The sequence below is a fragment of the Aedes albopictus genome, chromosome 3 (assembly GCF_035046485.1).
Source record: "Aedes albopictus strain Foshan chromosome 3, AalbF5, whole genome shotgun sequence".
Classification (NCBI taxonomy): domain Eukaryota; kingdom Metazoa; phylum Arthropoda; class Insecta; order Diptera; family Culicidae; genus Aedes; species Aedes albopictus.
The window spans coordinates 416,248,014-416,274,171 of record NC_085138.1 but is presented as its reverse complement, the minus strand read 5'-3'; the positions used below and the strand labels follow the sequence as shown (position 1 = coordinate 416,274,171).

General features: G+C 36.2%; 1 protein-coding gene across 3 annotated transcripts in view; it reads left to right on the top strand.

The window, feature by feature from the left end:
• LOC109622131 (beta-1-syntrophin) overlaps nt 1–26,158 on the top strand; it is an 804,166-nt gene that overhangs the window by 606,661 nt on the left and 171,347 nt on the right. The window lies entirely within an intron of this gene.

Sequence of the window (26,158 nt, the reverse complement as noted above, 5' to 3'; positions counted from 1 at the left end):
CACAAATAAAATTCATAAGACAAATTCATGGGGTTTTGCCAATAATGTAGAGACAATCCTGGGAATTCTTGGAAGAATCCCGTAAGCAATTACTGGAGGAATCTCTGAAGTAATACATTGAGGAAATCCTGGAGGATTTCTTGGAGGAATCTCTGGAAAAAAATCTTGCAGATATTCTTGGAAAGATTCCTGGAAGCTATACTAGAGAAATGCCTACAGGAATTGCTAAAGGAATTTCGAGAGGAACTCCTGGAGAAATCTCTAGAGGAATTTCTGGTGGAATTTCTGGAGGAATCTCTAGATGAAACCCTAGAGGAATTTTAAGGGAAATCTCTGCAGGAATTCCCAGAGAAATCCCTGGAAAAAATTCTAGAGGAGTTCCTGCAGAAACTAGTGGATGAATTTCTTATGGAATTTGTAGAGGAATTCCAGGAATAATTCTTGAAGAAATCGTAGCCGGAATTCTTTGAGAAATTCCAGAGGAATCCTTAGAAGAGTTCTTGAAGAAACTCCAGAAGGAATCCCGGAAGCAATTTCAAGAGGAATTCCCTAAGCAGTCCCTGAAGGAAGTACTGAAATAATTCCTGAAGGAGTTCCTTAAAAAATACAAGGAGGAATTCCTGAAGGAATCCTGGGAAAAGTTCCTGGGATGCTCTTTGGCGGAATTTTTTAAATAAGTTGCTCCAGGAAGATACACAGAAGAAATTCCCGAGTTATGCCCTGCAAAAATTTTGGAGGAATCCTGGAGCTCCAAGTTTGTCGGCATTGTGGCAGACCTCTTGGATTTTTTTTCATAGAAAGTTTAAGGTTTCATGAAGGTCATTTTGACAAATGAGGAAAGTTTATGAACTACATTAAGATGTTTCCAATACATTTACTATACTTATTTACATCAGTATCAGATATAGTAGTGCAGAACTTGTGGATGAATTTCTCGCTGAAGGATTTTTGTAGAGTACTCCGCGGAAAACCAAATTTTATTTTTGAGATTTTTTCGTTATTAAATTTAAATATACGTATATGCAAAATTTGCGACAAATTTGCAGCCAGTATCTGAACATCTGGAGAAGCTCTAACTAGTTCAATACATAACACTAGTTTACAGTACTTTTGAACTCGGTAAGCTGATGATCGTTTTTGGAGTAGAATCATGCCCTGAGTTCGAAAACGCGAAGGAAAAAAATACAGTAGTGCGGATTTTTTTTCGATTTTCCATACAAGGTTGATGATTTGAAATCGATTTTTGTTCTATTTTTAAGCAAAGTCGCTCACATTTCGTTCTCCGTAATGAATGCTCCGATTTAGCTGAATTTTTTACTGTAACCCGCCTACATATGATATGTCAAATACAAGATGAAAAAGAATTTTTAAATTGTTTTTTTTTTTTATTGAAAAAAATACATTTCTTCAAATATTTTTGGAAATTTTGCTAAAATTTAAGAAGATTGCCCTAAAAACTCGTCAATATCTTGAGTTTCATCAATTTGACGCAAAATCTGCATTGAGATTATCGAATGCAATTATATTCAGCTTTTAATTTATGGAAAAAGATTTAAAATTGGTTGAACAAAACGCAAGATGTTTGAATTTTATTAAATTCCATATTTTAAAAAGTTGTAAAACTTGATATTGAGCTAATACTCAAAAACTGCTCTACTTTAAATTTTTTGAAGCACGGTTTCAAAAAAGCACTAAATTGTGCTTAAAAAATTTTGGTCGTTGACAGAAGTTCACGACTTTCGTTTTATTTTGTAAACTAGTGTAATCAATATGTCATTCTAATGATGTTCTATTTTGTGTATGGAATATCCTAGTTGTAATTTTGGCGTTACTTTTTAAAGAAGTGTTAGTAGGTCTTCTGAATGGATTTTTATCTAAATCAACGAGTATTTGGTAGACATTTCAAAAGTTATTTCCAGCACAGCGTATATCAGATAGAAAAAATATGAAGAAGAGCTACAATATATCTAAAGTTTCTCGGAAAAAAATCTGGTGCACTTTACTTTTTTTCTGTTTTTCACTCCTTAAAAACCAGGAGAATTTTATTTTATCTCATGAGCAGCCACCCTTAAGCATTAGATTTACATGACCTGGAATTTTCACTCTGAATAATCTTTGAGATGGCTCAATTTAAAAAAATAAATCTACGATGTTTCATCCAAAACAAACAAAAAAAAATTCACCTGAGTTTTCCGGGAAAATAGGCGACCCGATTTCCGATTTTTATTATTCATATATCCATGAGTCCTGCCTGTGGAAAAAGTTTCATGAAAATCTGAGACTATTCGGACCTATTTATACGATATAACAAAAAAACCCCCACCAATGAAATCTGCAGAAATAATACATTAGGGGTACTCACTAAACAGATTAAATTGCTGCGCAAGCCATGATTTTCTGCTTATTTGAAATGATTGCCTTGATGATCACGACGTTTAATCAGTTTAATCAGTTTACGCTGTTTAGTGAATCCCCCTATTATATTAGAAAAATAGGCTATCTTGCTATATTTTGTCAAATGTTTTAATCAAAGCTACATTTTAAAACGAATTTTGTTTATTTTTTTTTTTTTATTTCAAATACTTCGTAAAAACGATTTTGAAAATTTCAAAATGGTAAATTTCAATTTAAAATTGAGTAAATTATTCATTTTACTTATTTATATTTTTCTATGGGTATATATTTTTTGGTACATCTTCTACAGGAGATAGGCAAAACGATCAGGACAGGATAAACACACACTTATCAAAAAATGTTCAGTTATGTGCAACTTTTGCTAAAGTATATAAAAAATATCTCAAATTTTCACTGTAAGTTGATCAACTAGCGTTCTATTACTTTTCCAAATTTCGGGCATAATTGGGTTATTCTACATGAAATAGGAACAATTCTACATTCAAAAGCGCGCATATTTTAGGAGGAAATGCCCACGTGCTATGAGCGAAAGTGCGTTATCGGCAGTAGAAGAACAAAAATGGTCACTATTGATGGTAATAATTCGAGCAGATTTTTCTTTGCCACATATTTACATACATGCGGCAAAGGTTGAGAATGTGTTAGAGTCTTTTATCGTCCGCTATGTGGTTTGCTTCCATTGCTCTGAGACGGGACATGGCCGATGGGTGAAATTTTTGCGCTACCTTTATGGTTTCGTGATGTAGTAGTTTATGGTTAAAAGTGTACCAAAGGATAATTAGCGGATGGCAGAGTGTTGGGGAAGTTGTAAATTTTCCTGTTTATTCTCGTTGCCTATGTCGTACGCCAAGATGGGGAGATGATGGGAAAGATGCTGTCGCAAGGACGATACCACGATAGCTTCCAATCGTTCAAAGATTGTGTTCATCTTGTATTAGAGTCTGGGATTAGACCCAAATCTCTATGATTTGGTAACGGACGGAAAGGGGGCAATTTTCATAACATCGGCTTGGGACTGCAACACCTACAAATTTGTGTGACTTGCTTATGCAGAATTCCCAACTAATTTACCGGAAACACTCATCGAGAAATTTCTGATAAAATCACCAGAATCATTTTCTACTGAATTTCCAACGAAATTTCCTAACGAATTCCAATAGCCCCAACAATTTTATTTTCTAAGAAATTATCAAAAGAGTTTCCAAGTATTTTGCCAAACGAAATCTTGAATTGCCAAATAAATTGTCGTAAGAATTATTAAAATTAATTTTGTAGATTTTTTCTTAAAAATTTATAAAGGATTTTGCAAAAAAAATCACGAGAATAATCTCAAATGAATTCCAACAGAAATCGGTAAATAAATACCGTCAAGGCGCCATTCACCGTGGGGGCTCTATTCACCGTGTGCCTTCGAATATTTTTTCATTATTTTCATATTATGATTGAATGATCTAACAATTTCCCTTCAATTTCACCAATATAATGTTGTATTGGTGAAATTGAACGGAAATTGTCCTATCATTCAATCATAATATGGAAATAATGAAAAAATATTCGAAGGCACACGGTGAATGGAGCCCCCACGGTGAATGGCGCCTTGACGGTAACAAAAAGGTTACTTTTTGAATAAGTGTAATCAGTTTTGTACCTTTTTAATTCCGCCCTATTTTGCTTATCCTTTGACAGATACGCGTATTTCGACTTCTTTTCTACATGCCAAAGGATAAGCAAAATAGAGCGGAATTAAAAGGTACAAAACTGATTACACTCATTCGAAGAGAGTATTTTGCTTAGAGGGTACGAAAATTCGGTACAAGAAAAAAAAATAACCGAAAAATGCTCTGAAAAATTAAAAAAAAACGATATAGGGTAATTTTCCAACTATTGCACGGCTAAAAACTCGCCTATCGTTACACACTCCATGTTTTTCTTATGGGTGTGCAACAGTTGGCGAATTTTTTGCCGTGCAATAATTGGCGATTTACCCTAATTGTGAAAAAACTAGAAAAATTAACTGCCGAATTGAACTTGCATTTCGAACGAAATTACCGAAAATATTGCAAAAAAGAACGTTGTTTAAGATGTTTCCGAAGGAATTTCCAAATTATTTGCCAAATCTCAAAGGAAGTTTCAAATAAACTGTCAAAGTTAATTTCAACTGAATTCTCAACAAAATTGTCAAAAAAAATAGAAACACGCAATTTTTTTTTTAGAATTTTTTTTATGGAATTCAATTAATTCCAATAATTTGCAAAAGAAAAAAAAACTTCCAAATAAAATTCTGGGATCAATTTCAACTGATTGACAAACTATATTGCTGAAGGAATAACTGTATCAAAATGCCTTAGCAATCAGAAATCTCGAAGGAATTCCAAATTAATTTGGGGAAGGAAATCTCAAAAGAATTTTCAAATGAATTAACAACGAAATTTCTTGAAGAATCACCAAAAGAGTTACCGAGTAAATTGGCAAAAGAAAGACTAAAAGACTACGACAAAATTACAAAAAAAAAACTCTAAAATTTACGAAGTGTTTCCCAAATTATTTGCAGAGTGAAATCTAATTGTGCATAGAAACCGATTTTGAAAATATTGGCGATAAAAAATGGAAACAGAAATTTTCTTGACTTCCAAAACTGACACTTGACAACATTGAAAAAAAAAAATAAAACAAGAAACGTTGTTTGACTTTATTTTTTTTTCTTTGTGATGTTGTCAGTTATGGCTAGGATCCAACTCGCTTTGGTTTAATTTTCGCCATAGAGTTTCCAGATTCTTGTCTACTGAGAAGATATACGGTTTGATCCAATAATTTCTTTTTTTTGAAAATTTTCTACCATTTTCTTTGTTGAAATATATTGTTTTGTTCAAGCGCTTAGTTAATTTCATCTTGAATGATAAATCTAGTTCGAATTTTGGAGGAATTCCTGAAGGAAATCTTCATGGAATCCAAAACTTTGTAGAAGGAGAATTCCAAAAGTACTTATGTTTTGTTTTATTTCCCTTAAGTCATTCTTGAAGATATTTTTAAACGCTTTTCACAGCTTTCATGGAACGATTAAAGAAATTTCTAGCAGAATTTAGATTTGTTTTTATAAATACTGATGTTTGACTTGAGCTATTCAAATCAAACTTCAGAAGTGTTGAAGTATTTTCTGGTGGATCTCTTACGAGAATTTTAAGTGGCATCTTATAAAGAATTTTAGTTTGAATTTTTTTTTCACGATAGATAGTTGAGTTATTGAATTAAACATGTAATTTATGGTTCAATTCCTCGAAAAATTTGAAGATTTCTTGAGAAAACTGTGGAAAACTGGGAAGAAATCTTTAATAGATCTTGAGGGAGTTCAAAAAGTTTTGCTGGAAAGAAATTGCTGTAAAAATCGACTTCAAATTCCTCAGTGTACCAGATATGGCTATAGTACCTCAAATTCGCCATAGTTGATTTTCAACCTTTTAAGATGCAAATCAACAAGAAAAAAATCATGAACAACAGATCGCGCTCACAAAAGATGATTGCATTCATTCAAACTTCACAATTTGTTCAAATTATTATAGAAATAAATAATTTTCCTTAACTTTTCGGCTTCTTTGCACCTTATTTCGCCATAGTGTACCAGTTATGGCTAATCTCATAAGGTATGCATGTAAATAGTGCGAAGTGGAACCCAAATTAACTGGTACAGGGTTCCTATCATTGGCGTACGCCGTAATAAACACTAAATGTAGTTTTGGCTCTGTTTTTATATTTCTCCTGTTAAGTATGAAAACTATCAAAATCATTTGGCATATCGATGACATTCGTCGGTCTTCTTCTTATTTTTGTAGAAATAGTTTTCCTTAGGTAGTGCGATAACTGGTACAGGTACCCAAGTGCAACTCTGATTGTCGTGAACATTGGTGGGTTTGCAGTAAACACATAATTAAAAATAAATAAAAACCACAACTCAAAAATTTTTAAAACATATATCACTGATATTTGGATACGTTACGCCAAATTTTCTGAATCTTCTGATTTAATGTAAAATCTGGGGGCCCGTTTGGTCCCGGGACCACGAAAACGTGAAAAAACTAAAATAATTACATATTTTTCACACCTTAACACAATTTACACACTAAAACGTATTTTTTCTTCAAACTATGATTTTAGCTTTCAAACAAAAAAAAGTTTAGAATCAGTCAACTGGTTTCAAAGGTACGACTTTTTGATTTTTTTTGGTGTTTAAAAACTTTGATTTTTAGGACCACCCTATCTGAAAATTGGTCACCCTAATGACGAAATAAAAAAAAAATACAGGTCAAATTATTTTCGATAAACTACAAACCCACAAAGGCTTCACGACAATTGGAGTTGCATAACAATTAGGAACGTATTTTTTTATTTCGTCATAAGGGTGAGCAGTTTTCAAATGGGGTGGTCCAAAATATCAGTTTTAAATAAATGTTTTCGAAAAATCATAACTTTCGAACCAGTTGACCGATTTAAAAATTCTTTTTTTTTTAAGCTATTGAATTCTAGTTTTTTGTGAAAATCCGCTGAATGATTTTTTTTTTTGTTTCTTTTTATTCGTGAATTTTAACTTAGGCTAATTCTTCACAAGGTCGCTGAATGAGCTAATTTGTGTTTATGTGCAAAAAATCTGCAATTATATTAGTTTTTTCATGTTGTGCCCTAGTTTTATATTTTAATCAGATAATTCAGCAGATTTGGCGTAACATATCAAAAAATCTGAGATGTGTGTTTTTTAGTTTTTGAGATATGATTTTTTGAAAAAGTAAATTGGGATTGGGTGGATTGGGATTAACTTGCGGTTTCTTTGATGTTTCCTTGCCCCCGGAACAGTGCTAAAGACCGGTCCAGAAAGTATGGACGCAGTAAGAAAATACTGGCATTTCGAAACTATTGATGACTAGTTCTTTTTGAAAGCAACATCCTGTTGGTCAACCTATTTTCTCAGCATTTGTATAGCGGTTTTTGCGATTCCATTAATTTGTTTCAAAATACATGAGCTATCAGCGAAACATCATCGAAAAAATGTGCACAAACGATGTACAGAGTTTGAAAGGTCACTTAGAAAATGTGCAAAATATGATGGGAGTAAGGGAGAAAGTCGTGCAAGCAGTAATCAGCAACCATGGTGGGGATAACACGTTTAAGCATAGGAAAAAATTGGAAGAAAAATAAAGATCCTGCTAACCCTCGTTTGGATAAACAAATAATAAAGGTGTTTGAGCACAAGAAAAAACCTTCTAACTTACACAGAGCGGGGTATGACCAAAAATGTTATCATTTCGAATTCCAATATTCTTCGCGGCAAAGAACGTTTGAATTTTCGATCTTATAGTAAGCAGAAACAGTCAAAACAAAATCCGAAACAAGAACCATCGATCAGGCCCAGACAACTCAAGACTAGGTGCGTCCATACTTTCTGGGGCAGTCTTTATTTCAAGCCGGCAGCTACACGGGCACGATGAATATTACTCTCAGTGTATTTTTTTTCTGAAACTTCAAACATCCTCAAATATCTTCGACGACATTATTTCAATCCAACAAAATGTTTTCGAGTTATCAAGAATTTAGGTTATAGGTTTTTTTATAAGCGCTTTCTAAAAATAAGGTAAAGAATACAGTAGAGTCTCCTATTAGACGCTGCAACCCACTTCACGCCCATCGTGTTTTCCACGCTGTCTTCCAACCAATTTAGTTCATTTTTTGTATGTGATGAGTCCACAATGAGCACTAGCTGCTCTAAAAAATTAGCTGGATTGGATGCAAGACAGCTGAGAAATTGCGGTGGGCGTAAAGTGGGTGGCAGCGTTTAATAGGAGACTCGACTGTATTACAAAACAAATAACATTAAAAACATTTTTAGATCGAAGCTCACGCAGGAGCAAAATTTCATTTGAATTGGAAAAGGTCGCGGCTAGGCCTTCGTTAACCCAGCTTGGCTCTCGCTACCCTCCTGTCTCAGAATGTAGGACACACTATTGAAAGGTGGAATCAGCACTATGATAAGCAACCAAAAGCAGATACCATCCAAAATATACTTTCACGCTTGAACATCTATCCTAGTATCTTCCCATTTTTGCACACACTCACCCCACTTTGTAATGGTGGTGCTGCCAGCCACCTGACAAGAGAAAAGTATACCAAATGTGAAGAGGAGATGATACTTTGCCACCAGCTGACTAAGTGCCCTCGCTCTACCCGTATCCCGAAGCAAAAGATACCTACACGGTAAAAAATCTGCACTGTGATATAAACTGATTGGCACTTGAATTCGCACTACTGTTCAATCAGTTTGTTATCAATTACATATCATTTGACAAAGAACACCCAATGCCTCTTCAATTTTAATGTAACTTCACATCAATTCATGTTGACAATGTTTTGATTTCAAAACTAAAATTAAAAAAAAATGTGTACAGCCGCACCCAGATTCGATACCAGGACCTTTAGAGTCACGATCAACTATTTTGCCACTACACTGCTTCACATCTGTTAGGGAGGTGCGAATCGAAGCGAAGCACTTTCTACCGCCTGTCATCTATATTTACTTTCATGCCCAAAGCAGTCATTACCAAATCAACAACTTTTCACTTTGGATCGTATTGCTTTTTACAGTAGTGCAAATCGAAGGGATTTTCTGTTGATTTCTCTGGTGGGTTTGTTTTGGTTCTCAAATCAACACTGACAGCATTGCGATCTCAAAGGAAAAGCACTTCTGATTATGTTGATTACGACATTGAATAGTTAAGGGATTTTTCCCTTACATCTAGCGTGCAGAATTTTTACCGTGTAGCTAGCAAATCGCTCTTATGCTGCTGCTGCTGCACTTCCAGCTTTACCTACCTCCTTTCTGCCGGCCCGGCAAGTGAAATAAAAATATGAAATAATACTGTACGATGACGATGACGCGTTCGTGAAAAAGTGGGTGCGCGGTGGGAAACTACTTTACAACTGAGCTGTGTCTCTGAATGTGGGTCCGGAACGGTAGTTACTGTAACCGTTGTGAACGGAGAGAAAAAAAAAACTGAAATATTTTTTGAAAATCTAAGCAGACTTGATTCATAGTTTACCCAGTTAGGTCACTACGTAAAGAAATGAACACGGAAATGAATGCATAACTTTTGGTTTTGTATGAGCATTCTAAGAAAATATATAAAATTTGGTATAGTAGTGTCGGAAAAAATATTGCTATAATAAGACATTTGCCATTTGAGAATCTTTGGAGATATATTTTTTTTAATATCACTAGATCCATAAATGCTAAACTGATATCAATGAAATTGTCTTATTAAAAGAATATCTGAAGAAATACTGAGCTTGAGCTTGAGCTTGATTGACCGCCCGTGGATGCTACTCCAGTATCGCCAGACCAGCTACACTCACACAAGGACCAATGAGATAACGGCCGGGGACTAGCACATCTTCAGTGTGTGAGCGTTGGTGATCTTCTATTTTTAGGCGACAATGGCGCCTGCCACGTCAGGTTGCAGGTCAATGTGGGGAAGGGGTAAGGAAGTGATGATTACAATCGTTTGTATCCACATCTGGCCGAATATACCTCTGCGCCAGCACAAATTCATGCGGATGTTGGAGTGTTGGTGGGAATTGGTTGGCAGAAGGTTCACACATTGGTGTGTGGATACCAGAGGAAGGTGATAGAATTGTGTGTTTTTATTATTTTGAAGATGTGCGGCACAGTTCGCTTGATTGCATAACTTGTAGGCGTTTTCTAATAGGATTGTGACACTGTGCTGTGAAAGTTTGGAAGGAAGGGAAACGGCTTTTTCAACCCGTTTCTGTTCTAGCGACGACTATGAACATGTTTATATACATGAGTTGTATATGTAAAGAGCAGAGAGAAAGTATATAGAAAGATACAAAGTAGGAGGAAAGGGACGGGCCAGGGATTGAACCCAGGACCTTCTGCATATAAATCAGAAGCGGTAGCCACTAGACCACCAAGCCCGCCTTAAAAGAATATCTGAAGAAATACTGTTTACAAAAAACATAACAAGTAAAATGGATTTTACTCAAATTATCGCACGCTTTCATGAGCTTATTACAGCCATATTATAATTTCAACAGTTTTTAGTAGATGTACAATTTTTCCAAAATTTTATACTAATATATAAAAGTATACTAATACTTAATTGATTTTAAAATGTTTGTAGTATAAGCCGTATTTTTTTTTTGTTTTTTTTTTATTTTTTTCAACGTTTGGACCATTTTCGTAATCTTTTTCAAACGCGGCAAAAAATTAGACAATGTTTTTTTTTTTATTTTTCAGTCTACGGTCTTTATCTGCACTGTTTCGAATTTCATGATTTCATGACATTACCATGACAAATTATTTCAGTGTAGCTCTACACCGAAACCCAGAAACGTCAACCCGGGCGGATCGACGACGGCGGAATGCCGCAGTGGCGAAGTCGGTACCGGTGGTGGTTTGGTAATGGTTCGGTGGCGCGGTTTGATATGAAACGTAAATGGCAATAAATATTTATAATGTTTTAGCCATGCAGCTTTTGCGCCACAGAGTAGAGCAGAGAGTCAGAGTGGAAGATTACATTTTTGTGAGCTAGTACCAGCACCGTCGCCACCGCCGTTCTGGTGATGGGTCTGATCCTGTCCTGACTGGGATCGACACACATTCGAATGAAGGAAAAGCGTAGGTGGATTGTGTGTATGTGTGTGCATGTATTTTGTAATGGAGTCATGACAAAGTACCTGCTACCTTGTGCGAGTGGATGGAAATGTAATGCAAGCGAATGCAAGCAGAAGCTCCTCCGTGTTATGTTTAGAAAAGCTGCAGAACTTTGAATACCAAAATGAATTTTCAGCTTAGTTTTAATGAGGAATCGTGTCGCAGTAGAAAGCGTGTCCTAGGAAATGAGTTTGCTTTTTTGGGCATTCATTTGGAAGTTTAGAGAGGTTCACATTGCAGGCAAGAGCATTATTATTCATCACATTTCGAGCAGGACATGAAAGCTTCCTAAAAAAATACCAATTTAATTAAAAATCATGCTTTTGAAGCAAAGTAAAAAAAATGTGCACGAATTTTATATAAGTTCGATAATGAAATCCAGAATGATATTTTTACTGAATTTCGGGGAAATGTAACGCTCAATTATGATGACTTCCAGTCATTGAAAAAATCCCATTATAAGGCTCAAAAAGTTCAAAAGTTTTACAAAAAACAATATGGAAAGTTTGAAACATGAGCATTTCCACCTTAACGCATGATTTGGGTCATCTGAAAATTTATTTCATGTTATTTGTTTTGCAATATTCTTCACCTTACTTTTGGAAAAGACCTTTGAGAAATTCTTATTGCATTCTTCAAAAAGTCATAGCTCTCAAACTGTTTGTTGGATGAAAATGAAATCATCGAACATGTTTAAAGATATTTTTCCTTGACTTTTAGAGAAAAAAAAATACACTGAGAGTGATATTCATCGGTCATCGCGGATCTATGTTAGTCATACAATTTCAACCCTTCGATTTTTTTTATTATTTTTCTGTAAAAAGCTGACTTTCAGCCTCAAAAGTTGTCAAGTAGCTCAGCTTGGCCAAATGCTTTTCGTTTATTATTTAAAACATTCATGTTGCAAGATTTCTTGGGATTTGGAACTTTTTTATAACTTTTCAATAATTGGATTTTAAGTTTTGATTTTTCATTTTTTTTTTACAAAAGAGCCCCTGTTTCTGAGCCACAATGTTACCACATTGATACTTAAAATCAATTTCAAACATATTTTTTGAAACAACATTTTGACTGCAACTGCTTGACAGCTCCGCCCAGTAAGAGATACGACAAGGGGTGATTAATCAAATCCTGGACACCAAAATTCATGAAAAGTAGGATTTTGACTCAGTCTGACGTGCAGATTCAAAATATGAAATTTTCTCAACACCGTTTAAGAAGCCAATGTTGATAAATGTTAAGTTAAATTTTCAGAGAAACCATGAATTCTATGGGAACTTTCTGAACAATCTTTGGAGTTGTGTCCATTACGGAGTGAGAAAAACATTTCAAGAAGGGAATGATTTCTTTTTTTATTTGTATTAACGAGATTTTTAGCCCTAGGCTAGTTCATCTCGGGACCCACGCTTTACTTCCCTTCCGAAGGAAGAACTTACACTTTGTGAGTTTGTCGAGAGTGGGATTCGATCCCAGGTCCTCGACGTGATAGTCAAGTGTTCTACCATCACACCAGGTCCACTCCCCAGGAATGATTTCTTTAAATATACTATTCAAAATGTTAATCAGGGGAAATACTAACTTACAAACCACCACACAACCCCAACCTCCCGCCAAATCCCCCTTAGATTTTTTTTTTCACAGAATGTTTCTGCTGAAATTCATTCAATGCTTTCTCATACTTTTTTTATAATATATTACACCAGCACAACACAAGAAATACTTCAAAATTCTTGAAAAAAAAATGTCTTAAGAAATTTCTACAGTACTTCTTCAGGATTTTTGTTTTTAATTTTTTTGCAGAGCTCCCATAAAAAAAAAATCTTCCAAGCCATCAGAAATTCATAAACTTTTGTTAACATTATTTTTCAGAAACCTTTGGGTAAAATTGCCGAAGAAATTCCAGGAGATTGTTCAAGGGAATTCTTAGAGGAATTTCTGAAAAATTGTACTCATGGAAATGCTGAAGACATCTCTTGCTGTAGCTCCCTGGAGATGTCTCTGACGGAATCTAAGAAAAAAAAGCAGAGGAAACCTCATGTCGAACTCCTTGTGAGGTTGCTGATGGTAATCTTAAAAGAATTCAATATCTGAAGGTATTCCAGGGAATTTCCTGAGGGAATCTTAGGAGGTATTTCTGAAGAACCATGAGCAGCTCCTTGAGAAGTCCTTGGTGGAATTCCTAAAAAAAAAAAAAGAAAAAATATTGGAATATTTTTATAAAAAATCATGGACACAACTTCTTGGAAAATTCCGAAGAGTTTGTCGACATTATTCCTGGAAGAATGTGTGGACGCATTTTTGAAGGACTTATCTGAAAAGAAAACATCTGGATAAGCTTCCCATAAAAGATTCCTATAAAAATATCTTGAAAATATTTCTGAAAAATGTGTAAATGATGAGAAATTCCTAGGGGTATCTTTGGAGGAAATCCTGAAAAAAAATCTGTTGAAATATATGTAGGAAGAAATGGAGGAACTCTTCAAGAAATCTCTGCATGAATTTCTGCAGGATTTTCTGTTAAAACAAATAATATTGCAAGAGTCTGGAGAGATATTCCAGCAGGATATTATCGAATGAGTTCCTGGAGACATTCCTGTAATGTCTGGAGAAACTCCTGAAGAAATATCTGGAGAAGTTGGTGAGGAAACATCGAAACGAAGTCCTGAAGCAACCACTTTAAGATTTTCAGAAAAATCCACTGGAGGAATTTTTAAAACAATTCATGCAAGAATTTCCGGGGCAATTTTTAGAAAACATTGTGTAGGGTTCCCTGAAATATCTGGGAGAAATCTCTGCAGAGTGTCCTAAAGTTACCATGGAAATCTTACAAAGGGTTGTTTATGTCCAAAAGAATTCCTGCCGATATAACTGTGAAAAGAATCCGAGAAGAAATTCCTAGGTGTATCTTTGGAGGAAATTCTGGAGAAATTTCTGTTGAAATACGAGGAGAAATACATGGATCATTACAAGGAGGAACTCCTCAAGAAATCTGCGTATGAGGTTATGCAGGAATTTCTGGAGGATGAAGTGTTAATGCAAAAATTCCTGAAGCAAGTTATCAATGAAACCCTGAAAAAAATCTGGAGATATCCCTGCGGGTATTCTGGATGTAATGTCTGAGAAAACTCCTGATGAAATATCTGGAGAAGCATGTTGAGAAATACCAAGATGAATTCCTGAAGCAATTTCTGAAAGATTTTCAGCAAAATTCACTGAAAGAGTTTTAAAAAGAATCCATGTAAGAATTTCCGACGAAATTTTTGGAAAACATTCTGTAGGAATCCCTAAAGAAATATCTGAGGGAAATCCCTTCAGAGTTTGCAGCAATCCATGGAAATCTTACTAAAGGAATTGTAATATCTAAAAGAATTCCAGTAGAACTACCGGAAAATATTTCTGAATTATTCCTTAAATAATTCGTGGATAAATTTCTACGGATATCTTTGCCGAAATGCCTATTCAAATATATGGAAAAACACGAAGAGTAAGTCCTCGTGAAATCTCTGTATGAATTAATGTAGGAAATTTCTTGAGAAGGAAGTAATAATGCAAAAATCTGTGAAAAGGCAGCAAAAATCCTGCAGAATATTGTCGATTAAACCCTGTTTGAATTCATGGAGAATTCCTTGCGGGAAATCCCAATGCAATGCTTAGAGAAACTCCTGGAGGTGTTTGAGAAGAAATACCAGAACAAAGTACTAAGGCCAAATCCTGAAAGTTTTCCAGAAAAAATCACTGTAACAATTTCCGAAATAATCTAAGAATTAATTTCGGGGGATGCTTGGCAAAGATTCTGCAAAAAGTGTAGAATTAGCATAAGTTAAAATACACAAACAAAAAATTCTGCAAAGTTTTCTAAATGAATTAAATTAACTAAATTAACATGAGAATATGTGAAGGAAACCTTGAAGAAATGTCGTATAGAATCGCTAAAAGAATTTCTGAAAAAAATCTGAAATCTGTGATTTTCATTAAATCCTTCGAAGAGCTAATGAGCAAGTTCGTGAAGGAATCAGTAAAAGATTTTATAAGGTATCCTTAGAAGACTTCTAGGATGAATATTCAGAGCAATTTCCGGAAAAAAAAATTTCTTAGGAAATCCTTGGAAGAATTTCTGGAGGAATCTTTGAAGATTTTTTTAAATGAACTCTTGGTGGATTACCTTAAGGTGAAGGTCCCTTGCGTCCATTTTCCAATTAATGCAATTTAACCCGAGTTTTTGTAAGCACAAATCGGGAGATCCGTCAAACAAAGTGGTCTGAAAATGTTACTCGATATTCTTTGAGTGTAAGCAAGTAAAAAGAAGCATTTTCAGTCTTGTTGACCTCCTAAAGCATATTTTGATATGAAGATTGAACAGTGATATTGTTTTGATTGATATAAGAGATAGAAGATCAAAAATAATATCTGAAATATACTTCTGGAACATCATCACCATACTGCCGCAAATCGCATGCGTGTACCATTAGGACTGTCCAGTCCACTTTTTTAAAAATGTTCCCTAATTCTCAAGTCCACCCCCATATTTTGATTGGCATAGAAAAAGAAGTAACTGGTGGTTTCAACAAAATGCATCAAATCAACTTTGAGTTTTTGACTATTTTCGAACTTTAAGAAATTATAACTACACTCAGAGCCAGATTTAAGGGGGGGGGCAGGGGGGCCAGGGCTCCGGGCCCCCACATTTCAGGGGCCCCCCTTAAATCTCACTTCACGAATAAAAATGTGAACAAGTGAAACAAGAAAGAAAAAGTAGTGCAAGAAATTTATCTTTAATGTGTTTTTTATCATAAGAACTTCAAATTACTGTCAATTTACAAGGTATATAATATATTATGGCATGTAATTTTTTATGTTGAAAATACTACTGCTTCATATTCAATTACTTAAGAAATTAAAAAAAATCTCCAAAACTTTTTTTAATCAGGAAGTCTTGTGAAATTGCTAAAAAGTAAATCCTGTAGAAAATCGCTGCATGAATTCTGAAAAAAAATCAATAACTCTGTAGAATTGAGAATCAAAAAGATAGTGCTGAATAGATCTGTAAAATTTGAGAAGAATTTTTTTCAATTTTCCACGGTGCTCTTAAAAAGTATGCTAAAAAGGCCTCAATTTTTCCAAGAAAGTTAAAGGAATTTTCTAAAGAGTTCTTGGAAGAATTGCAATAATTTCTTTTAAAATTTAGTGCACTTTTTGGAATTCCAGGGTTTAATTTTACAAAGCAACTTACGGGCCAATTTATAACGTAGTTAGGGGGCAAGGCCCCATGGAAATCAATGTCATTTGAATAAAATCGATGCAGGTCATCAAAATCAAACGCATTTACGTGAAAACTAGAACATTTAGCTTAGCAATCTTACTATTTAAATAAAATTTCAGAACTGCTGAAACAGTTTTAAAGTTTGATTTATTTCGGCCCGATTTTTCTTAGAGAAGATAGGTAATGATTGAGTTCTTGAGAAATTTTTTTTCTGGATGAAGGGTGTAAATTAGTTTGAGAAAATTCTAAAACTTTCGCATTTTTTTTGTGAAATTCGTTTGCGATCTCCGTCAAAAAATTTCTAGAAATTTGACAGGAAATGGTATAAGAAATAAATCATAAATTTAATCGGAAACTTATCAAAGATTTCCGAAAAAAAACTTCAATAGTTTGTATTAGAGTTTACATTGCTACATGAAGTTTTGCCAGAAGAATGTTGTCAAAAATTCTTCTGGGAGGTCGGCAGGAATTCCATTAGCTCCGGAGCTTATGCTCCGAACTTCAACGAAGAAGTCATGATAGTCTAGCAGCCAATTCTTCGAAAACTGCTCCAAGGATTTCGCTACAAATTATATTAAATATACTGATCGAATAAACTGATCGAATTTTATATCGACAAATGTACATACGACCTATTCAAATCGAGCTCCAGATTTGGTGCTTGTGCTACAATTTGTAATCGAAATTTTCGAAGACTTCCGCTTTAAAGTTAATTGGAGACCTCGTCAAATATTCTGACTAAATTTATTTAATGATGATGATGCCACGAACACACTCGCGAAAAGCGCGTTTTACTATTCATAATTTCGAGAACGATGTGTACCGTCGATGGGGGTGACAATGGGTCTGGGGGGTGAGATTGGGTCAAAACGGAGAAACATAAAATTTGAAATAACTCGTCAACTATCGCTAATTTATATTGAAAACTTTATATTATTTCAAAGAGGAGATGTTTTTAAGCGTCCAGATGCAGAATAAGATGTTTAGCAATAATCGTTTTTTGTTGAATTTGTGGCTAAACTTATGTGATGAAACTACTAGTAAATCACTCTGAAAAAAATTCTCCTCGCAATGTTCCACACAAGCACCTAACCATAAATTTTCTTATAAGTAGTTTGCTGTAGGTATTACCTGGTTGATGCAAAGAAAAAAATGGGCTGTCAATGCACTTTTTATTTAAAAATTCAATATTTTCGACCCTATGTCTAAATATTGAGAATGGGGGTGAGATTGGGTCAAGCAAGTTATCGACTGCACATAACCTTAACTAAAAATTCAACTTGTTATCCAGTCCCCATTTGACTTTAAAGTGGTGCCATGTTTACCGTATCTTCATAAAAGCACGCTATTTTCGAAAATATGTCGAAGAAGCGTCAAGCGAGTGTGTTCATACGTTTAGTGCCTAAAATCATTTATAAAAATACACCCACGCGTTTGGACAGGTCCTCTAATCATCATCTAGCCTTTAGTGTACTGCATATTCGTTTAAATGTTATTGCGAGAGTCTAATAATGTGAAATGTTGTATAACATAATATTTGAACGACACTCTATCTTGAGAGGCCAATGATCATGTACATAAGAGTTTATAACGGAGGGCTTGGTTAAGCATTTCTTATGCAGTATACTAAAAATATCATTTATTTTTTTCAATCAATCTTTCAATGCGTCCCTCCCTCATTGTAATCTTCCTGCCTCCTCTCTTGGAGGTTGAAACTTTAAATGAGGATGATTATGGTGGCTAAAAAAGGCGATACAACATACAAACTATATTTTATCAAATTTTAATAGTTTTTCGGTTGTATTAGCCCTTTTAGGTGGATTTATCAACTTTTAAAATTACCTAAATTTTTATTCATCATGGTTACATTGTATTTTAAATAGATTTACTAGATATGATCAATAAAATTAACTTATATTCTTAGATTGGTGACTTCGAATACTTTGACCCATTCTCACCCCCTCTAAGGGGTGAGATTGGGTCAATTTTCAATCATTTGTAGTTTAGTAAGTAATTCATATAATGTGATACATTCTTGCTAAGCTTTCATTACCATATAGAAGAGTATACATACCAAATAAAAAGTTATTCCGACTTCAATTGCATTTGTTATTTAACAAACAATCTCTGAGTATCCTTTTTTGACCCATTCTCACCCCCAACGACGGTACTAAAAATTCAAAACTCTCCTAGATTTAAATTCTTCTTTAATGAGATCAGCACTTTTTTTTAGAACTTTTAATATTTTTTCTAGATTAGTGAGCAAAAATAAATTCTCTAAAACAAGGGGCCCCCACAACACTGTGACCCCGGCCCTGACTACACTAAAACTTTTCAAAAATCAATTATTTTTCCAAAAATTGAAAGATATACTTGTTTGCTACAAGTTCTCCGAACAACGTATGTCAATAAAGTTGAAGGAAACATGTGTAATTGTCACATTTATAATCCAGAAAAACATTTAAAAGTTGAAGTTTTGATAGAATTTAACCTGCTACACCCTAATGTACGTATTAAGTTGGATACTCTAAAACAGCATCATATTCTCTAATTAGAGACATTAATGTCTTGTGGTTGGTTGCTTCCTTGATATCAATGCTGTAGGATTTGCGTTTATTTTCCTTGCTGTTAGTGCGGTGGAAAAGGAATTGTTGGTGACAAGAGAGAGGGGGAAGCGATCGTTGGACGGAAGATCCTGGAACGGTTGAAGGAGTTGGGAAAAAGTAAAAAGACAGTAAAGCAGTATTGTGAGCTATGAATCTGAAAAACAGCACAAAAAATCTAGTGTTTATGCTTAGTTTCCGACGAAAAAGCAAACAAATACCAGTAGAGGTGGTACCGGAAATTTGCCAATGCGTCCGTTTGTCCTGACGGATCAAGACACTCTCTTCAGATTCAAGAATTTCAGCGTTCATAAACATGCTGAGATTGTTCCTTTGTGCTTGCCTCACAATATGCAAATTCATGCAATGGCAGGCAAGAAAAACCCCTTCAATTAATAGCTGTAGAAGTGCTCAAATAACACAAGTTGAAGAGAGGCAGGCCAAGTTCCAATGAGAACCTCGAGCCGGAAAGAAGAAGAAGCACAAGATAAAAGAAGTCATAACTAGTTAAACACAACACCTGCATAATCCCACTAGAGTGAATATTGGCGAACAGTTCCAAGTATCTGCCAGTGCCAGACACCCTCTCAATCGGACAGACATGTGTATCTGATAGGTACTTCACCAATAGATTCGAACGCCCACGCCCAGCCACCGCCACTATTTTTTTATCGCTATCTACCACCACCGGTGAAAAGTTACCAGACGGCAGTCTGAGAGAGAGACCCAGAACCCAGCCAGCCCGGCCCGTGCATCGCTCGGGCTACGACTCGAGCCTTAGGTACCTACTTCTGAGAACAATTGGAACGCGGCCGGCCCGCGCCGCGCCATGGCGTCTATCTGTCCATCCGTCGTCGTCTGCGGGGAGCAGCAGCAGCGATCGGTTCGGCTGATTGCAACTTTTCCCGGCGCCGATTTTTTCGTTGCTGTCGGATTGTTTCGGGCTTTTTTTCTTCTCCCTCCCGGTTTGTCTGTCTTTATTTTACGGGTGCCCCAACCGGCCTCCCAGCCAAGTCGATTCGACGTGTTGATAGACAAATTGGGCAGGTGGGAGCTTGGAAAACTTTCCAGTCGGCATTTAGGATGGAGTGATGGCGTGCCTACACGTACAGGCGCTTGAATGTGGGGGATGGATAGTGAAAAATTGGTTCTGCAGCGGAGCATCGGTGCTAGGGAGAGCCGGTGGAGCCAATGCACACTGGGCCAGGAACAGAGATTAGCAAGACAAAACCTCTAGCACATTGGGGTTACGTCCTATCAAGTTGGTGTCTTCGGCAAAGTTGTTGGGTTTTATCTGCGCCTCAAATTGCGCTTGGAATTTAGTTTGTAAAACCGCCGCATAGGTGGCGCTGCGGTACTAACTTTTTTATTTTACATCCTAGAGCTTTGGCGTCTTCGGCAAAGTTGTAGAACAGGCAAAAATATGAATAGTTGTCGAAGACACTAAAACTGTAGCTCTTAAAATTACAAAGTTACATTGAATTTAATAAACGAACCACTTAAATTTTCGGTTTTATGTCAATACAGTAAGGACCCGATTTTGTCAGCCCCATTTTGCGACAAACTTTTTGTTCTCGTTATATTACGGTTGAACTTTAATCAATTAATTCATGTTTATCATCGAACTACAGCTTAAATGCAGAACATAGAGGAATAAAAAGTTTGAAAAACTGTTCAGATATTTGAGGAGAGCAAAAAATGTGTTCTGAAAAGGGGCTGACAAAATCGGGTCACTAATGTATCTTGTTTTTCAGCCTAGGGTATTTGTGCCTATCTTAGTCTCATTAAGGATGTGCAACATGAAAAATCACTCACAGCGCAATGTATACGCTTCAAACTTAATAATACAAACCTTTAACACACGTGCTCACTTCCACTGTTGATCTTACGATGCACTAGAGTGGGATTTACCTTCAATATTTGATTTAATTGCGATCACAAATCGCGAGCCACTCGCACCTATCTTCAGCACACCGTAAAATTTTCATCTCATCGCGGTCCACCGGGTGGCCCCTTATTCATCTCAACAGTATTTACAGCAAATCCACAACCACTCTCACATTTTCTCATCGTAGAGCATTCTGCACTCACCCACTAACGCACTCCCTTTCCCTAGCAGGTGACAGTTTCATTGTGATTGTTTTCCTCTCTCGCAAAGGAAAAGTCACAACAATGTGCGGCGCGACGAATCGTCTATGCTCGCTCCCCACGTTTTGCACTCGCATACATTCACAGCTGATTGGCAAATCAGTGCTGCCGAACTGGATGATAGTTCGTAAAGCTTGAGCGGTAGCAGCATATTTAGATGAAAACCAAACCAAATATTTTGAAAGAAATTGCGTTGGAAAATGAAATTATTGATCGATTTGCGTAGAAGTTCGATTACCAAGATGTTAAACCAAGAAACGACCATATTCTGATTGAAAAAACATCGTATTTGTAGTGACCAAATCTCATTCAATTAACTACTTGTTTCTTGATGTCTGGCACCGCTGTGATGCTTGCTTTGGTGCTTCGGCAGAGATGTGCGCCGCGGTTAAAACATCATTTTTGGTCGTCGGCGGCGGCGGCGGCGTTAAAAATGAGAATTCAATATTTCGCTCTTTTACATCTCATATAGCGAAACATTTTAACAAACTATACTTTGCATATGAGAATGTAAATACACTAAAACCTCAATTTATGCATGTTATTTCAATGCACTTTTTAATTTATGCACCTTTTTTTATGACCTGCATAAATTAAGGGAAAGCTACTCAGAACCAATATTGTGCATAAGAATATTTAATAATGACGGTAACTATTGCAACGGCGGCTAAAGGGTGTTTTTAAGGGTGAGCAAATGGAAGTCACAGAGGAGTTTCAGGGGGTTCCCAGGGGTTTCCGCGAGGTACCAGGAGATCTCCGCGGGGTTTTCGGGGGTCTGAGGGGGTTTTCGAAAGCATTTCAGAGAGTTTCAGAGGATTTTCGACGGGGTTTGGAGGCGTTACTGGTACGTTTTCGGGGGTTTCCGAGGATCTCACGTGCGTTAAACGGGTGCAAGTGGGGGTTCAGATGCGTTACATTGGGTCCGAGGGGATTTTAGAGGGAATTTGGAGGCATTTCAGGAAGTTTCAGAGCATTTTTGGCGGGATTCAGAGGCCTTATGGAGGCGTTTTCGGGGGTTTCGGAGCGTCGCAGGTGCGTTACATGGGGTACGAGGCGGTTTAAGGGGAATTTTGGAGCCATTTCAGGAAGTTTCAGAGCATTTTCGGCGGGATTCAGAGGCGTTACGGAAGCGTTTTTTTTTTATGCACAAATTTCCCTCATTTTATGCCTTTTTTAATTTATGCACCCCCAGCCATAGCATAGCCGACCGTACACATCCTGGGGTGGCTGTCGATAGAGACGTTTAATGCGCCAGAAAAGTTGCCTGGGATTTGACAAACCTTTCATTTAACGAACTCTCGACACCTGGCCAGGTCCTTACGATCAGCGGGGATGGGGAGGAAATGTTGATTAGATATCTACTCAGAATATGTCCAAGAACTTGGCCCACTTCATAGATATCTGGAGTTGGAAATTGGATAGGGTTTAATGGGGTGCTTTCCTTGGCGAAAAAGCGTACGAGAAATTGTCATGTTGACACATGTTAACCATAAAATTTAACTTACAAGTGTGTAATATAAATCAAAGCAAATCAGAAATATCTCACCGGTTTGTCTGATGATCGTCAAAAAGATGCTGCAACGGCTGCACGTCAATCCTGATCGCCAACAATCCATCGTCAACGTCATGACGAGCCAGAGTTTCCGGAATCTACTTGATCTTCCACAATAAATCTTCAATCAATCCTACAGTCAACTCGCGCACTGTAACTGTAAGCTTCTTGCGTTGTATCCCCAGCTCAACAAAATAGGATTTCCAAACTCGATTCTAATTTTCCGATATATTTTCCTTTAGAGTATCAGCCGAATTGTGACAGAAAAAAATGATTGCACGTCCGCGCGCAGTGCCTGCTATGATCAACCCGGGAGCTTCTTGACAGCTGCCGAACAACGTCAGCGTACCTAAAATTTTGGTCCGGGTGGTACTGTCAGATTCAAAGCGGCAAGCGCTACTTTTGAAAAGGACGAAAACCTACAATAACAAACCGAACAAAAAATATTAAAACATTAAACAGAAACCTTTATTTGTTGTTTCCGATTTTTTGTGGTTGATAAATGCAAATAAAGTGCGGCATAATGACTTTGTTTACTAGAAGCGAAAATTATATCTATAAAACAAGTAAAGTCAAAGTAATCGGCTTTCATAAAATTAAATTGAATTGAATAAAATTAATAAGAAACTCATGTTTTCTTCTAGTGCGGTTTATTAAGCACCAGCAAGTAATAAATTAGGTTACTTATGCTAACATTTTACAGCTACATATCTGGTGGCCAAATCAAAATGGAAGTTAAAAACAATCATTTGCACATGTTTTTTTTCGAAATTGATCTTCGGTTTGATCTAGCATGCGCAGTCACCAATTAATATGGAAGACCGTTTAAACATGTGCTTTTATTACATGTCTTACAACAACAAAAACAAAAATCAAAATAATTTCAATTTAATGAACATTAGTTTTTGCGCTTCTGTTGAATACGTCCTTTTGATACGAAACGCTAGCCTCTTGTTGGCTTCCACTCACCACGAAACAAAAAGATGTTTTCGCATGGACAAAAATTGTTGCGTCAGTGATGGATGGACCCGTTGTTTACGAACAGTAGCGACATCTGCGATTTGCAAGTAGGTACGCGAAACTGAGCTCATCTGTCAAGTTACGGGGGGGTTGGCTATGATCAATCTCTCGGAAGGCGTTGTTTACTGTTCGCCATTAATAGCTGGAAAGAAAACCTGCACCCCCAGCCATGTGCATAAATTGAGGTTTTAGTGTAGTAACTTGTAATTGCGCACTCGTATATAGTGCGGCAGACAATTAAACGTTCCATAATAAATAAAAAAAAATCCAATAATTCTTAAGTTATGGCATGAATTGAATTATTAGAACCTGAATTCTTCAGATTTCATTACATCGGAGAAAATTGGGTTGATTTTGAAATTCCTCACATTTTGTATGTATGTAATGAAAAATTGACGAAAAATTTTAAACCTCATTTACTCGAAAGTGGGTTTTTGTCACTTACACCCCTTTGCTTCTAACCCCCTCAATTATAAACGAACGTCGTTATGACGTCACGCGGGGAAAAGCATGCATGCTGTCATTGCATGCTTTATACACCTTGTGTGAAGAATATGATATTTGCTAGGATTTTTATATGATGATATATAAGTGACTAAAAAGTAACTAAAATCTCAACAGGATCATTGAATGAAATATTTTGTTTATTCGGCAATGAATGACATGCATTCATTTTGGGAGCGTTTAAACTTAAATCGATTATTTTCTGAAGATTATTGGGGAAATTCTAAGTTCGGCGGCGTGATGAGTTTTAAGCTGGCGGCGTGCTAGAAAATCAAAACATCCGGCGGCGTGAAGTAATAAATCTCGACGGCGCACATCTCTAGTCCTTGAGACAAAATGAGATGAATATAGGTACTAGGCCGAAGAAGGGGGCTTTTACCCTACATGTTTCCATGGCAACAGAAAACAAAAATCGCAGTAGTCGAACAGGATCGTACATTTGAAATTGTTTTTCTCTCTTGCAACAATCATGCGTTTTGAGGAATAATATATACATTTGTATTACTAGTAGAAATTCCTGTATTAGTGTATATGAATGTTATATCGCTAGCTGTCGATGTGCACCTTCCTGATTTTGCCCGAATCAAACGCATTTTTCGTAGGTGAACTGAAGAATTTATCAGATAAAAGTTAACAAATTATCCATTAACGGCCTTTGTGGGTTGTGAAGATAGCGGACAAAAGGTATATTAATTCACTTATATATTTATTATATTAAGTATGATTGAAGTAAGGCGCCAGCCACAAATTACGTAACGCTCTAGGAGGAGGGGGGAGTATGGCCAAGCGTTACGGCCCATACAAAAATTTTCGGGTTTTCATACAAAAAAGCGTTACGGAGGGGGATTTTAGCGTTACGTAATAAATGGATGCTGCCTAAGCAGCATTACCATGCGGAATATTGCGGGATTTTTCTAGAAAATAAAACTGTCGATGAAGTAGGTGGAATCTTAAACTGCCTATGACCGCATATTAGTCCCATATATGCTGGGTTTCTTATTCATATGCGATCATGGGCAGTATATGAAAATTAAATCAATCGCCCCGATGGTGAAATGTTTTAAAAGATGCTCGTCAACTCATTACGCTTGATATAATAATTAGGGTGTAAGTGTCATAAGTAATCTCACGCTCCCAAATTCATCCTATTTGTAAACAAGCGATTACGGCACCGTTTGATTCTGTTCTTTTTGTTTTTTTTTTGTGCTCACTTCTAACAAAAGTACAAAAATAAGAAACAAAACAAACAGCACTTCAGTCCCGTGTTCTTCGTAGGATGAGAAGGGTACGAATACTCTATTAGTGAAATAAAAAAATCTACCTCTAGCCATTCTGCTATTTTGTAATCGCACTAAAACTGTGAAATGAATAATTCGAAAACTTTTATCTGACAAATCTTTCAGATTTTCTGTTGCAGTTGATATTGTTTCAGATTTGACGTGAAAACGGATAAAACAAAGGTAAAGTTGGGGCTCAAAAGACGCTGTCATCCATTTTACGCCAACCACAATATCTCAGCTAACTTATATCCGATCCAGTTTATTTTTTGAATTCGTTTGGGCTCAAATTAGGCTCCTCGTTAGACTTGTCTAATACTGAAAATAAACTTATTTGGATGCACGACAATCTGGAATTTGCGGTGGGCGTGAAGTGAGTGGCAGCGTCTTGTTGCGGTCCCGAATGTTTAAAAAGATTCAAGAAGCGAATTTACTAACCTACATGCGTTTCATTCAGGCAAAATCAGGAAGGTGCAGATTACGCTATATCACTCATATACACTAAAACAGGGATTTCTACTAGTAATACCTAGACAAATGTATGTATTATACCTCAAAACGCATGATTGTTGCAAGAGTGAAATACAATTTCAAATGTACGATCTTGTTCGACTACTGCGATTGTTGTTTTCTGTTGCCATGGCAACATGTAGGCTGAGAAACAAG